We start from the raw sequence: 16,534 nt of genomic DNA, 5'->3' as shown, positions 1-16,534 counted from the left end.
ACTAAGCCAAGTGCGGGATTGTTCCGAGAGTGGTGTCCTGTGCAACTACACATGTGGCACGGCCATTGAAGCCTGCCCTGAATGTTAGCAATTATTATTATTACTCATAATGCCTTGAGAAATAATAAGAGCAAGTGAGGTACAAATATTTACTCACTGGAATCGCTTTCTGCCTCACATACCAAGTGCCCCTTTATCTTTTGTGCTTCAGTATCCCAGTCTTGAAAAAGATGATACTGGGAAAAGTAGAGAAAGTAAGCACCGCTCAGCTGGGGCTTGAGCTGGGCAGTTTACCAAACTCTAAATCTGCTGCAGGTGGTGGTGGGAGCACGTGAGGCAGGTGGGGAGGGAGATACACCAAGGAATTTTGGAAGTAAAACACTTCCTCACAAAAGTGCTGCCATGTGTGGTTAAGAGCACCGTATTTCATTCCAAGCACAATACCAGGGTTGGTAATTTTTTTGAAAGCCAAATGTTAATCTCTGAAAACGGTCTGTTGGCACTGTACCTCTTCTTGAAGAAATTATGTTTTATTGGGATTTATGTCAGAAAACCACTTTCCTTGCATACTGTTATCAGAATTGCACAAGTAAGACCCAAGTGTAAAAGATATACCTATGAATTTCCTTGATCCTAAAACAGCTCATTCCTGATTTGTGGAAAATAGTACAAACATCACGCCTGAGAGGGCCGTGCTGCTAGCTAGAGGGAGACTCACAGGGACAAATTCTGTGTGTTAAAGCCATGGAAGTATGACCCTGTCTCCACAGACAAAACCAAAACCTTGAGTCAGTACATCAAGCTTCATTTTATTGCTACAACTGTTTGACTCAGACAATTGCCATGGATGGGGCTCGGCACTGCCTCTGTCTCCATGAACAATCAATTAGAAGCATGCTCTTTGAATGCGTTTAATAAGACATGCCTGGTGTTTCCTAGATGCCTTCTCACTCTAATGAGTAGGCAGCAAGCCAAGTTCACCAGACTGAGGAGGACTCAGTGTTGCCTTTTAGACATTCCTTACTTGTGGGTCAGAAACTTTGGGGCACATACATAAACACATTATCAATTTACCTATGTACAGACTCTTCTTTTAACCTCAGGCTCCCACTAGTTCTGCTCCGTGGGTGAATTCACCACTACTGCACATATTTGTTTATCTTACTCCTTAGATGATCTATTCTAGCATGTGGATTGCTACCTTGAATCTGCTTAAGGTAAAAATCACTTGTTATATCTTAGCCTCCTTTTTAATGTCTTAAAATAACATTTTTCCCAGTTATAAATGTCCTGTGTTTATTGTTAACATTTTGGAAATAAACTATAAAGACAACAAACATTACCTGTGATACCACTCAGAACTAATTACTTCTAAGACTTTTCCAAATTTCTGAGCATTTCTATAATTGTTTAAATTGGGGTCATACTATATATACAGTTTTATAATGTGTCTTTTTCCTCACTAAACATTTTATAAAGAATTATCTTCTGGGGCTTCCCTGGTGGCGCAGTGGTTAAGAATCTGCCTGCCAATGCAGGGGACACAGGTTCGAGCCCTGGTCTGGGAAGATCCCACATGCCGTGGAGCAACTAAGCCCGTGGGCCACAACTACTGAGCCTGCACTCTAGAGCCCACATGCCACAATTACTGAGCCCGTGTGCCTAGAGCCCCTGCTTGGCAACAAGAGAAACCACTGCAAGGGGAAGCCCACGCACTGCAAGGAAGAGTAGCCCCTGCTCACCGCAGTTAAGAGAAAGCCCGCGTGCAGCAATGAAGACCCAACGCAGCCAAAAATAAATAAATAAAATAAATAATAAATTAAAAAAAAAAAAGAATTATCTTCCCTGGCCATTAGATAGTTTTAATAGGTATAGTTTTTAATCACTGCTGTATCAGTTATGACTTGGGTTCAATTGCCTGTAACAAAAACTCGAAATAATAATAATGTTGATCATGTTAGCTTACACTTATTACTGAGCACTTAAATGCCAGGCATTTTTCTCACAGAAGAGCAAGGGAAATGGCTCAAGAAGTAGCAGAATGTTACAACTTTCAGAGGTCATTCTGCTCATAGTTTTCAGTTATTTTAAGTCACATATATTAACCCATTTAATCCTCACTCCAAACCTATGAGCTAGGTTACTATTATTCTTTCCATTTTATAGATGAGGAAACAGGTATACAGAGTGGTCCAAACAAATTAGAGTTTCACTTATTTATTTATTTATTTATTTATTTATTTTAAAAAATTTTTATGCGGTCCAATTTATCAATTTTCCCTTTATTGCAACATATTTTTTGTTTTGTTATTTTGTTTTTTTTCTTCTGCTTATTTATTTATTTATTTATTTATTTTTGGCTGTGTTGGGTCTTCGTTTCTGTGCAAGGGCTCTCTCTAGTTGTGGCAAGCGGGGGCCACCCTTCATCGCGGTGCACGGGCCTCTCACTATCTCTGCCTCTCTTGTTGCGGAGCACAGGCTCCAGACGCGCAGGCTCAGTAGTTGTGGCTCACGGGCCTGGTTGCTCTGTGGCATGTGGGATCCTCCCAGACCAGGGCTTGAACCCGTGTCCCCTGCATTGGCAGGCAGATTCTCAACCACTGCACCACCAGGGAAGCCCTTATTTATTTTTTGTATAATGAGAAGTCAGGAATAGGGAGTCCAGGACTGGTATGGCAGCTTCAGGATATCCAGGCTCCTCCTTCATTCTTTCTTCTCTGTTATCCCTAGTTCTGGCTTCTATACTCAAATTGCCTCATGGTCACAAGATGGCTGCTGGAGCTGCAGGCATCATGTCTACATTCCAAGAAAAAAAAGTAGGACAAAGTTCAAAAGGCATATGCTACCTGAATCACCACCCACCCCCCCACACTCAAGGAACTTATTAAGTCAGAGACAACAATACCCACTTATACTTAATTGGCCAGAACTGAGTCTTGTAGCCAACCCTATCATCAAGGGAGGCTAACCACTCTTATTCTCAACAAAATTAGAGTTCTGTTTGTACGGAAAAAGAGGGAAAGGAAAGATGTTGTGGATACATTAAAAGGGTACATTTCATTGCATGGTTGTAGCATAATTGATTTATGTAGAAACGGTGATGATGATGATGATGATGATAATAAAAGCTAACACTGAACAAGAACTAACTACATGCCAGATACTGTGTTTATCATTTTATCTGCATTATCTCATTTAATGATTTAATCCCCATTCTACAGATGAAGAGACTGAACCTTTGAGACATTATAAGGCTTTCTGACTGTATATAAGGCTGAGGGAATAAAAGGTAATTTAAGACAGTTCCTGTGTTTTCAAGGAGTTCTTAAGCTAGTGAGGTACACAGTATTTGTAAAATGGAGTTTTAGGTTAGTTTTACTTAGTTCATACTTGACTTATCTTTATTTTAATCAGATTAGTTCTATATCATCCAAGATGCCCATCAATTACCATCCAGTCCCAGAGAGTAACAGTAGGCCGAGTAAAAAAGCTTGCTTACAGGTATCTATACCTTTTATGAGTGTCACTGAGCCTATAGTCAGAGACTGTTTGAAGCATAACGCACAAATAGACAAACATAGTTAACTTGACTAAGCTTTGGGGTGCCAGACATTTGGTCAAACATCTTTCTGTGTGTGTCTGTGGAGATGTTTTGGGATGAGATTAACATTTCAACGGGTAGACTGAGTAAAGCAGGTTGTCCTCCCTAATGTGGGCAGCCTTCAACCAATCAATGCGAGACCTGAATAGAACGTCTGAAAGAGGCTGTGTAAGAGGGAACTTCACCTGCCTAACTGATTGAGCTGGGACATTGGTCTTCTGCTCTCGGACTGGATCCTGAAGGCGCTGTGGCTGAGGCTATTAGCTAACAACACACGTGGTGGGGGAAGGTCACTCTTGAAAAGGAGACCTAAGCGGACACATTTCTGTTACTGAACTCACGTTCCGAGTTCATGTGCCTGACACACAGTGAGGCCAAACAAACCAAAACGTTGGACTTTGGAGCAGGGAAAGGTTTATTGCTGAGCCATGAAAGGAGAATGCGTGGCTTGTGCCCCCCAAAACCTGAACTCCCCGAAGGGTTTCAGCAAATCATTTTTAAAGGCCAGGTGAGGGAGGGGGTGGTCACAGGGTGTGTCATCAGCTCATGCACAGTTCTCTGATTGGTTGATGGTGATTGATCCTCAGATAGGCCTACTTGCACATGATCATCAGGTAGTTAATTTCTTGCATTTGGTGGTGGTTTTTAGCATCTGAAAAACTCAGGAAATATGCATGAGATACTATTACCTGGGTACTTCAGAGAGGAGCTACAGCAGAGGATATGGGGGAGGGGTCTGTCCCAGGAAGGCCCCATAGGGTCCTGCTCGGTTACACTTACATGATGGCTAAAGTCCATGCCTTGCTCTGTGCAGATCTCCTTATTCTGACATTATTGGGGAGCATCGCCTTCATGGGTCCCACGGGTCTTTCCTACTAAGGGAAAAAATTGGAAGAGGGAGGCTCTTGGGATGAACTACAGCTCCGTAGCTGCAGCTGGTCTTGGGCCACAGCTGACACCCATCTTGTCCCTCCTCCCTTTCCTCATGCTCATGTCACTTCTTCAAATCTTGATGGCTCACCCGTGGTGGTCTGAGCCCCTCGTCACCACGTCCTTCTCAGGTCAGAGTTGCAGCACTTGTCCATTTACAGTACAATTGTCAAGTAAGTGATATCAAGAGAGACCTGACTAGATCACCTGGGTTCTTTTTTTTTGGCTGTGCCATGCGGCATACAGGATCTTAGCTGCCCAACCAGGGATTGAAGCCATGCCCCCTGCATTGGGAGCTCGGAGTCTTAACCACTGGACCACCAGAGAAGTCCCTGAATGTCAGCTTCTTAAAAGCAGGGACTTGTCTGTTTTATTCATGCCAGAACAGTCTCACATCGCAAAAGCACGTAATAAAATGTGAATCTATGGAACCCTTGTGCATTGTTGGTGGGAATGTAAAATGGTGCAGCCTCTGTGGAAAACAGTTTGGCCCTTCCTCAATAAATTTAACATAGAATTACTGTAGAACATAAACATAGAAATACCCAGCAATTCCACTCCTGGTGTATATACTCCAAAGAACTGAAAATAGTGATTGAACAAAAATTTGGACATGAATGTTTATAGCGGTACTATTCACAATAGCCAAAGTTGGAAACAACCCAAATGCTCATTAGCTGATTAATGGATAAATAAAATATGGTATATTCATACAATGGTATATTATTCAGCCGTAAAAAGGAATGAATTACTACCACATGGTTGAATCTTGAAAACATTATGCTAAATGAAACAAGCCAGACACGAAAGACCACATACAGTATTGTATGATTCCATTTATAAGAGATATCCACAATAGGTAAATCTATAAGACAGAAAGCAGACTGTGGTTCCCCCTTCTGGGAGAAGAGGGAATGGGGAGAACCTGCTCAATGGGTATGAGGTTCCCTTTTGGGGTGAAGAAAATGTGCTGGAACAAGGTAGTAGTGATGGTTGCACAACATTGTGAATGTATTAAATGTCACTGAATTTCACATTTTAAAATGGTTAAAATGGTAAATAGTATGTTATGTGCATTTTACCACAATAAAAAAGGACATAAAAATTAAAAAAAATTTAATCTATTACTGAATGTTTGACATTTGCATTGTTTCCACATTTAAAACTAACCCTGAGATAAATATCTTTGTACATTTTGGTTAGGACAGACTTCTCAATTTTGAATCACTGAGTCAAAGAATGTTAAAAAATTTAAGGACTTGATAGACATGATCAAAATGCCCTTTGGAAATCTGTACCAATTTCACTCTTCTTATTCATTCAATAAACATAGAGTAAACGTGTAGAGTTTATATTCTCTGCTAGAACTGGGAGTACACTGAAGAATAAGCCACAGTTCTCAGGGGGTTGAAATTTAACTGGGTGATACAGTCATGTAAGTAGCCAGTAACAATAAGGGATAAGAGATGGAAGTTTAGGGTGACACTGAAACAAAGAAGGAGGACTTAATTCCCTCTGGGTTAGGAAGGGAGATGATATCTAGGAGATCTAGGAGTTTTCCCAGCCTGGGTCAGCTACTCTCACCAATTCTGGACATCATATTAAAAAAGAAGTTGCAATTTTCTAGATTCTTATAGATTAAAACTTTTACTTCTTAAAACTACGTTTATTTGATTGCTAGTGAAATGAAGATTTTTCTCATGTTTACTGACCATTTCTGTTTCTCCGTTAGCCCATTTTTCAATTCGGATGTAAACATTTTTCTCAGGATGTTGAAGAGTTCTTTACATAGTAAGGATACCTCTGTTACAGTTATTTTCATGGCAAATATATTCTGCTAGTTTGTAGTTTGTTTTCAAATCTTGTGTAGGGTGGTTTTTAAAGACAGCTTTGTTGAGGTATAATTTACATACCATAAAATATGCCCACTGTAAGTGTACAATTCAATAATTTTTAGTAAAACTTTTAGTAAAATTTAAAGTGTACAATTCAGTGATTATATGTGTATACATATATAGACAAATTCTCTCTATATGTATGCACACACATATATATGGTGTATAAATATAGAGTAACTATGGAATTGTGCAGGGTGTTTTAAAAATATGTATATATCTTTCACTGTATATAGTCATAGTGTTTTTATTATTATTTTTGAGCTCAAACTACTGTAGAGATTAAAAACACCAGTAAACAAGTCTTCAACATTCTTTTTGGAACCATGTTTCATAATCAATTGTTATTTATTTTCCTGTCTGGAACATGAGAGGAGGCACACAGTTATGGGGGAAAAAAAATCACATTAGATTTTTTCACATGGAGAGACCTTCAGCATGAAAAGCAAAGAGGCAGAGATTTAATTGTTTAGCCTAACTGCTGCTGTACTGGCAACTAGGTGACTTGGTTAACAGGCAGCCCGCAGGCATGTGGGAAGATCCGAAGGCTTGGAGCCCTCTGTGAGAAGCTGCCTCAGTTACCCAATCCTGATTTAGGGCAAGATGACCTCTGTTTTAGCACTGCCCTACGTTTTGACTTTCCTCCCTCTCCTGGCTCCATGTGCACACAGTGTCCCATTTTAAAGCACCTTTTTCTTTCTCTTTTTCCTTTCCTGAAGTCTGACTCCTTCTAGAATGCTCTTGGCTCAGTGTTAACTTGTGGGAAGCATGCAGTCTTAGCCGGAGGTAACTCCTGGAGGAGACAGTATGTTTCTCACAGAAAGCAAAGCCCTTACCCTTGACTTGGAATGCACTCTTTTTCCCAGGCCTGAAGGATGTAAAAGAGATTAGCAAAGCTATCTCAAGCCAGGAGACCTCAGGGAACTGAGAGTCCTGCTTGTTCCTTATGGCTGGGGGCTGTGTGTGTGCCTGGTTAAGGGAAGATAATGTTCAAGGATAGTTGTTGTAAACTTGTTGACGTCCATGGTGGTGATTGAACTGAGACGATAAGCAATTCTATGAGTTCATTGTCTAATAATGAGCTCCTCTTCTGTCTATATTAGATTCAGTAAATTCTAAATAAAGTGCCTTGCAACCATCAGTTGTCTTGGTCCTTCTGACCCCATACTCACGGTGCTATTCAGTCCCTTACCCCTCTCCATCGGGACCTGGAAGACCCCCTGTGGTGGCTGGACCATCTCATTAACTGTTGGAGAGGGATAACTTCTGGATGATTCCCACTTTTAGAGCGCATTTCAGCTCTGGTCCTTGCCTTGATGGTCAGAACATATCACCTCCAGGCATGCTCCCTACATCTCATCCCTCCCCTGGGATTTTGGCTCCCTTTGCCCCGTCCTGACACACCCAGGAGACAGGGAGGCTGGGTCGCCCAGGTATGCCTTTGTCTCCTGGGCTTTTACGCTGTGAAGTCAGTGTCATTATCTCTATTTTCAGTTGAGGAAGCTGAGCCCAAGAGAAGACAAGGGGTTTTGCCAAGATCCACAGGTGAAAGCAGTACAGACATTGTCCTTCTTTGCTCCTGCCCATGACTTGTCTGGGGAATCCCTCGCTTTCCATGTCTTGGTAAGAGGCAGAGCCTGCCTCGCAGTGTAGATGCTTGTTTTCCCAGCCTCCCTTGTAGCAAAGGTATGGACCTGTGATCTAAGCTTCACCAATCACACGCCCCTTTTCCAGAGTTAGACGGCAGGCTGGAGCCACACAGGAGCAGGGACCACAGAGAACTCTCCCGGGTGGCAGTGGTGGTCACAAGAGTGGCAGAGACCAGTGCCCAGCCACCAAGCAGCATTCCAAGAGGGGCTGCTCCTCTGTTGGAAGTGATGCGTGGAACCTGGGGTTTAAACCCTCAGCATCATGGGAATCTTGGGAGTGACTGAGGTCCCCACTCACTTTGAACTGGGCTATGAACTGTCATCTTTTAATGGGCCATATAGTTTGGGGTAATGAGCCTCTTAGTGTCAACCTCGACACACCGAGGATCAGAGAACCTTCCCGCAAATTTCAGCGTTGCCCAAGTGCCCTGATACCCAAGTACAATTCTGGGGGAAGGGGAAGGGGAAGGATGTGGGCCTCTACATATAATGAAGATTATATTTTTTTCCCATCCACATAGATAAGAGTTCAGAGCCAGATATAGTATGACATAGACAAATAAAGAAAATATTATATCTTGTATCCAGGTGTTATGGAGCAGAAAACAGCTGCACTTGGGAAATAATTCACATTTTAATTTTATTTAGATCTCCTTTTTCCCCTACCCTCATAATCATAGTCATGATGATTGACTATTCATATTGAGAAGGAAAACCTGGTCTGGATCTGAAAGTTTTATGGCTGCTCATTAGGACATCCTCTAGTTCTGTTGATTGACGCTGAGTCGAAAGACAGGGTCTGTGAAGGAGCAGCCAGCAGCTGTCCTTCCATTTCACCTCCTGTTTGACCACAACTCTGACATCAGCCCTCTTTAGGAATGCAATGCTCGATTCACTGGGAAATCCTGAAAGAACTGGAGAAACGAGAGGGAAGGAAACAAGGGCTGCTGATAATAGGCTAGTGTCTCAAAGCCTACAAATCTACATGGAATAAGTTCTCAGACCTGGGATCTTGAGGCTGACGGGGAAGAAGTACAGGAGTGCCCTGAGGGAGGCACAAAGAAGCAAGGACCACAAAGAACTCTCCTTGGTGGCTGAAGCGGTCACAAGAGTAGCACAACTGTTTAGCTGGAGCCAAAAAGACTTACGAAAACTCAGAGAATGCAAATAATTAAATGCTCATTGCTATAGGAATTGCTGGTACTTAGCTTACCTAAAAAGGTCCCAAGACATCACTCCTATTTGAAATGAGAGCACAGGCCCACAGAGAGGTAAGCACATCTCTAGTTAGTGGCAACATCAGGATGGAAATGGGTGAGTGTTGACTGCTCTCTAGTGTGATTATGCAACGTTACTGCTGTTTTTGGTTAACTGAATGTTCCAATTACTTGTACGTGTTCGCTGATATCAGAAGAATGTCAAGCTTGTTGGCAGAGTATGGAGCGTATAGAAGGTGTCATGGATGGTGGAGTGGAAAGAGGATGAGTTTTGGAGTCAGACGTGGCTTTGAATCCTCATCTCAGCCACTTTCTAGCTCTGGCTAGGAACACTGAGGTAGTTTACTTAGTCCCCCCGAGCCTCGACTTTCCCATCCAAAGATAAGGATGAAATATTTATCCCTGATAGGATTTCATAAGGATTAAATGTTAATATATGTAAAGTATCTTGCACATATGTGGTCAATAAATAGTGTATTAATGTTATTTTTCTCATTTCTTGTCCATGATTAAAAGTTAATCAATAAGAGAGTACTTAACTCAGTACTAGATATTAATGTAGTTTCATCTCTGCTGGTAGGGACCCAAGGTCAGGAAACAACGGGTATTAAGAAAATAAAAGGTGAAAACTTAAATATTGTCAGAATTGAAGAACATAATCAAGGCTGCTATGTTTAGATGTTCAGGTTGTGTACAACTCAATACAGGGGTACAGTTCACACAAACCTAACGTAGATGGTGCCCTCTGGATTTGTTCAGCGTACAATCTGAACAGTCATATGTGGTGGCTCTCAAGATAATAGATGATTAATAGTCTTCAATGAATAATTGGATGTTTTGTAAAAGGAGACCAGAAAGTAATTAAAGATGTCTTTGGATTTTATGATTGCAAGGGCCCTTGGGGATTGTCTAGCTCAAATTCCTAATTTTTCAGATGAGGAAACTGAGATCCAGAGAGGGAAAGGCACATGCCTCATGCAGGGCAGAACTGGGACAAGAACCACGTCTTTGGTTCTTTGCTGATTGCCGTTCGTGTTGATGAACAATTTTCTTTGTTGGTAGGAGTTAGTATTCTGAACTACATCTTTTTTTTGAATTTATTTATTTTTGGCTGCGTTGGGTCTTCGTTGCTGTGCGCAGGCTTTCTCTAGTTGCGGCGAGCAGGGGCTACTGTTCATTGAGGTGCATGGGCTTCTCATTGCGGTGGCTTCTCTTGTTGCGGAGCACGGGCTCTAGGTGCGCGGGCGTTGGTAGTTTTGGCACGCGGGCTCCGTAGTTGTGGCTCGCGGGCTCTAGAGCACAGGCTCAGTAGATGTGGCACACGGGCTTAGTTGCTCCGCAGCACGTGGGATCTTCCCAGACCAGGGCTTGAACCCATGTCTCCTGCATTGGCAGGCGGATTCTTAACCCCTGCGCCACCAGGGAAGCCCTGAACCACATCTTAAACTTCCATAGAGAAGGAGGATTTATAGCTGCTTTGCTTCTTTTAATCTTTGTCAGGAGCAGATTCAGGATGGCTAAGCAGAAATTTGTTTAGTTCTGAGTCTTTGCAAGTTTTCTCAGTGCACATGATTCCTGTTGAGCAACACCCTTGAAAACATTTTGTTTGCTTCTGCTTTGACTTGACATTAGCTGGCAAGCTGTGTGGTTTAGTAATACCCTCAACCAGGTTGCTAGCTTGGTAGTAATCTGAGAACAATGTCTCTGGAGGCCCGCTGAGCTCCTCTGAAGGTTGCTATGGAGAACTGATGAACTGCTCCAAATTATAATTCAGAATTAAACAGGCAGAGCCTTAGTGGGGCCTATGGGAGACGGCAGGAAGCTGATATCGGGCAGTAAGTGCCTTGGGCTTCCAATTAACAGTCAGCTATGTATTGCCAATTCATTTTCCCTATCCTCCACCGCCAGAAATCAGCCAGTAAATGGCTAGGTTGGAGGCAATATGCCACTAGGTGCCATGGGGATGACAGGAAGGCTAGTTGGTCTCTATCAGTGGCATAGACTTGAGGAATTCAGTGAGTGGAAGAGTGCTGAGGGCTGGCGCCTTTGGGAGGGGGCTGTGTGGAGGAATTGAACCTGAGCCATGCTGTGATCGTTGGGTAGGCTTGGAGCAGAGGAGGTAGAAAAGATGAGAAGGGGAATGCATTTTGGGTGGGGGAAGTGACAAGCTCAAAGGCTTAGAAGGAGAAATATACCAGATGTGTTTGGGAAATGAAATATGGATCAATCTAGTTGGAATAGTGAGAAGTTACGAAAGGAAGCTTGGTCTAGCTTGGTAGGTTTTTAACCTCCAAGCTATGGGGTTTTGACTTTACTCTGAAGGTAATGGAGAGCTATGAAAGGTTTCTAAGATGTAGGCAACATTGGTAAGTAACTTCAATTTAGTCTTGGAGTCTTTGACCTAAATATAGGTAGAAGAATGAGAAAGGATGCTGAATGACCAGAAGGGTAGACTATGCTGGTCATTTGTCTATTGCTCTCGGCCCTTATCTGCCTTTCTGTGCTCTGCTATGTATCAGAGAGAGACAAATGATATTTTCCAGACTCCCGAGCTAGCTGGTTTCTGTTTAGGTTTTGTCAATGAAAGGCACTGGAAGATGAGAGGAAGAGAGAATTGCCTCCCTTTCTGACTCTGGTTTCTTGTGGTGTCTTTGGCATCAGTGACAGCAGTACACCTGAGCAGTATGGCGTTGGTGGTGGTGACAGTATTGGCTCTAGTGACAATGGCAGTAGTGGATCTGGGTGGTGCCTGTGGACACAGGAGCAACAACCTGTAAGTGCAGGCTCCCAGGCTCCTGCTCAGACAACTGGGCTCCAACAACCAACAGGAACCTTAGGGATACTGTGCCCCGGGCTTCAGGTAATATTTTTGCACCTCTAGCCCAGAGTGGTGATGGCTTCCTGAAGTTAATAATCTTTGAGTAATCGCCCCTCTCCTCTTCTGCTCCTCCATCTCTTCTAATACTCTTGTAGCCAGTTCCTTTATTAAATTCTTCTGTCTGAAATACCTAGAACTGGTTTGCTTTCCTTTGATTGGATCCTGATTCATACAGTACCTAGTATACTTTCTTCGTTTGGTTTCTACGACACCACACAGGGTTCCCCACCCCATCCTAGTAGACACTCTTTTTCAGTCTCCCTTGCTGGCTGGTTCTCCCTCTTCAACTTGACTTTTCATATTGGAGTGCCCTAGGGCATGAGACCAGTTAATGACTTTCACGTGAATAGTTAATTTTCCAGTGATCTAAAGCTCTAACCTTATCTGAATACAGCTCCATCACCCAGGGGCATGGGAATACTTTCTTTTTATTGATGGGGAAATTTAAGATTTCTTGCCCTAGGGACTATTTTATTCATACCATCTTGAGAGGTGATTCCACATGTTGCTTCTACCTCTGAAGCTGAGGCTAATCCCAGATTATTATAGCTGAAGAGGAGTCAGAAAGGATTTGCTCACTTGTAGGACAGTCACTCAGTAAAAAATAGGATTGTCCCCAGTAAAAAACCCACAATCCCAGCTCTGGTCATCTCCTTTGCAGGTTCAGAAACTACTTTTTTGTTGCGCCCACCCTGAAATCAATCAAATTCAACAATATAGAGTATCCCAGTAAAATGCTTACACTTTTCAGTTGTTAGTAATATAAAACATAAATCACCATTTTAAATAATGAATTACTGCTGATGGGCATTAGTGGTTTTAAGATAACTAAAATATCTCAACAATATTGAATGTTACAATCTATAAACATGGTGTATAACTCTCTGTTTAATTAGGTCTTCTTTAATGTGTCTTGGCAATGTTCCGTCAGAATTTTCAGCTTTGTGGTCTTGCATGTGTATTGTTAAAATTATGAAAATGAATTCTACAATTTTATATCTAACTTTTTTTTCTTAACATTACTTCCAAAGCATTCTATCATGTCCTTTCAGGGTTTTATTAACATTTGTGGGACTTCCCTGGTGGTCCAGTGGTAAAGACTCCATGCTTCCGCTGCAGGTGGCAATGGTTTGATCCCCAGTGGGGGAGCTAAGATCCTGCATGCTGCGTGGTGCGGACGAAAAACAAACAAACAAAAGTAATGGCTGCATAATCCAGGTGGCAACTTTTAAACCACTAATATTACTGGTTTTGCTTAATACATTTCCTTAGTGATAATTTCTGCACCATGTTTCATTTTATTTTTTAGTTTTTTTAGTTTTTGTTGTTGTCATCTTATTGCACCAAGTTTTATAACATCAGTTTTACTGTATTAAGCAGGTCCAGTGTTGCACTGAGCCCCTTGAGGAATACAGCCTAGAGTAATTGCAGGCTCATTTCCAAAGCCAACACTTCAAATAAAGAGATGTTTTAGTGAAAATGTCAGTTTACCTTGAATATCTTCCTAATCATGTAAGCAAGATTTTCTTGCCAACATTAGATGTATTAGTCCACGATCTCTTAGCTACTTCATTGTGGTTAAAAAAATCTTCTACATTTTGACCATATCGAACTTAAAAACTTTTGTGCATGTAAGGGCACAATCAACAAGAAAAGGCAACCTAGGGAATGGGAGAAATTATTTGCAAATCATATGTCTGATAAGGGGTTAATATCTAGAATAAATAAAGAATTCCTAAAGCAAACAAAAATAAACCCAAATACCCCAAACAAAAAATAGACAAAAGACTTGAATAAACATTTCTCCAGAGATGAATACAAGTGGCCAACAAGCATGTGAAAAGATGCTCAACATCACTAATCATCAGAGAAATGTAAATCAAAACCACAATGATATATCACCTCACACCCATTAGAAAGGCTATAAAAAAAACCCCCACATCTCACACCCACACCTCACACCCGTTAGAAAGGCTATAAAAAAAAAATAAGAAGGGTTGGTGAGGATGTGGTAAAATTGGAACCCTTGTGTACTGTTGTCAAGATTGTGCAATGGTGCGACCACTATGGAAAACAGTATGGAAGATCCTCAAAAAATTAAAAATAATACTACCATGTGGTCCAGCAATTCTATTTCTGAATATATATCCTAGAGAATTGAAAGGAGGGTCTCAAAGAGATATTTGTTCAACCATATATAGAGTAGCATTATTCACAACTGCCAAGAGGTAGGAGCAACCCAAATGTCTATCAACAGATGAATAAACAAAATATAGTATATGCATACAATGGAATATTATTTAGCCTTAAAAAGAAAAGAAATCCTGTCACACGCTACAACATGGATGAAACTTGAGGATGTTATGCTGAACGAAATAAGCCAATAATAAAAAGGTAAATACTGTATGATTCCACTTATATGAGGTATGTAAAGTAGTCTAATTCATAGAAACAGAAAGTGGAATGGTGGGTACCAGGGGCTGGTGAGCAGGGGGAAAAGGGGGGTTGTTTAATGAGTATAGAGCTTCAGATTTACAAGCTGAAAAAGTTCTGGAGATGTGTTTCACAACAATGTGAATATATTTAATACCACTGAACTGTACACTTAAAAATGGTTAAGATGGAAAATCTTATGTTAGGCTTTTTCACTACACACAAAAAAATAGTCTCCATTTTGCTATATTTCAAGGATTTTGCGGGGGAGACCTACTGATTCAATCTTTACTCAAATCTAATCTTGAACTTAAATGTCTCTATAATACTCCATATTACTAGATGGCTGTGCTGAATTCCATCACAAAGAGTATAAACCCGCAATCATTCAATCAACAAACATTCAGCGAGCTTCATTCTGGTATGTGAGGTGGGCATCTGTTACATTCTGGAGTTACAGAGCTGAGTAAACAGTTTTTGCCCAGGGACTTGCAGGCTTACCCTGTTGTGCTGTCTGATTCCGTTTGAAGCAAATCAGTACAGGCCATCCCTGACACATTCCTGGAGACCTGAATCATGTCCACTCCCTCTGCTGTGTTCAACTGCTGATAGAGTCCTGGGGACTAAATAGAACTTCATGGGTCAGTGTACCTGGATGAGACCGTCTTCAAAACCCAACCAACTTAGGACAAGACTGACTTCTTCCAGAATGCTCTGAATTTCTCCTGCCCATCAGAAGACTGGTAAGAATGATTCTTTGCAAATATGTGGCCAGCTGAACCTGACCTTCCCCACAACCCTCTGATCCTTGGTTTAGTGCTCAAAATATAAGCCTCCCCATTATATATCTTCTTTCACACCCTCGTCTACATTCTGCTCTGTGTTGCCTCTTCCTGCTGCTTTGCTCCCCTAACGCCTCCCACTGCACCCCCTGGAGCCTCATCCTATGCTAAGCAAACCCTCCCGAGGAGTGTGAGCTCTTCATGGAAATTTCCCTCTACCTCTTGGCTAACATAAACCCAGAGCTTCTCCGAGAGATTTCTCTGCAGCTCTCTCAAAAGGATACTATGCGTTGCCCACACCTCGAACACCTGGGGTCAGAAGGTAGGTTAAAAGCCCTCCTTCCTTCCCAGTGCTACTTTCTGAACTATTTCTAGTATGGAGGTCCTTGGTCCTACAACTACCGTATAACCTGAGAACAGGGTAGTATACCCATCTCTGCCCTGCTCTCTCCCCACTTCCTGGTCATCTCCTGTCAGTCACTGAAAAGTTTTTGGAGGTGTTACCATTAAGAATGTGGGCTTTGGAGTCAGATGTTCCTGGGTTCCAGTCTCAGGTTTGCCACTTACTCACTGTGTGCTCTTGGGTAAAGCACTTAATAATATCTGAGCTTAAATTTTCTTAGATGTAAAGTGGGATAGTAATAGTAACCACTTTGGAGAATAGTTACTGGCATTCGACAGTCATTCAGCTAAAAAGTGAACAGAAGAAAATAATTATAAATTGATATATGTTCTATGAAGAGTTTGAGATAGAATGAAGGAGAACTATGATGGGAAGGGGGTTAGGGAATGAGGTGCCGTTTAAGCTAAGACCTGAAGGAAGAGAAGGATGAAATGAGATAAAGCAGGTGGAAGCACTCAGTATGTGTCAGTGATGGCTGTTACTGTCAGCATTTCTCCCTGGCTCTGAGGCTTCCTGTGCGTCTTCAGTGTCCATGTACATGACCCGTTCCACACCCATCCTGTTAGTTCTCTTTTCTTTTCCCCACTTCCTAGAACTTTATTAAAGAAAAAGCAATGATGGTAAATCTCTAGACCATCATCCATTTTCTGGGGTTTCTCCTCTGAAAATGTGACATTTGATTTCCAAACATATGCCAGAGTGTACGTGGTTCTCAATTGTACTAAGCAGGGTGAGAAGCTGAAATC

The sequence above is a fragment of the Balaenoptera borealis genome (genome assembly GCF_965194805.1).
Source record: "Balaenoptera borealis genome assembly, chromosome: 1".
NCBI classification, from domain to species: Eukaryota; Metazoa; Chordata; class Mammalia; order Artiodactyla; family Balaenopteridae; genus Balaenoptera; species Balaenoptera borealis.
Note: the sequence above shows the minus strand (reverse complement) of the source record.